Consider the following 758-nt stretch of genomic DNA (forward strand, 5'->3'; position numbering starts at 1 on the left):
TGTATTATGCTGTTGTTGATGAATTTTTGTTGAGGATCTGGTAGCGTAGGTATGGATCTCACTATTAGTTACCAGGTGAATATTGGTGTTCACAATCTTGTTTTTAATTTTGTACATATATATCACAGATGAAAGATCAGCTTGATTCCGAACAGGTAACACCTGAGCAATTCTATAGACTTCAACAGATGGCTCGTTGTATGCCAAGTTAAAAATAAATTTTAGAGCTCTTTTTTGTAACACCTCAAGCTTCTGTATAAGTTAACAAGAGCAGTGGCCCCAAATGGAGATTTATATTTGCTGGATTAAGTAGGTGCGGTGAGAGTGGATCAGAGCATAATAAATGTTTCTTAAAATTTGATTGTTTAGTCCACTATTTCTCCACCTATATAAAATTCCAATCACAGGTGTGATTTTTTTTGGCAATGTGCTCAACATGTACACTCCAAGTAAGAGTAGAGTCCATTCAACTTAATATTAGCAACAGATGGTGTCTGTGAGAAGGGAAAGAATTGCATTGTTGAAGTAGCCCAAAAAAGAGGCACAGCCGTAGTTCAGGTATGTTACTGGTCAGGTTACTGCACAAAGAAGAGTCAATTTGACAGAATAAATTTCAACTAATCTGTATATTGTTATTAATTTCAGCTGACTGAAGATAAACTCGCAGAACGCCTACTAAGAAGAAGTCTTTTCATTTCTGTTGAATGTGAAATTAGTTACTAGGTAAGTGTTGAACACTTTTGTTTATAGTGTGTAAA

Source organism: Frankliniella occidentalis, unplaced genomic scaffold (genome assembly GCF_000697945.3).
Source record: "Frankliniella occidentalis isolate FOCC.00 unplaced genomic scaffold, Focc_3.1 Scaffold68, whole genome shotgun sequence".
Taxonomy (NCBI): Eukaryota; Metazoa; Arthropoda; class Insecta; order Thysanoptera; family Thripidae; genus Frankliniella; species Frankliniella occidentalis.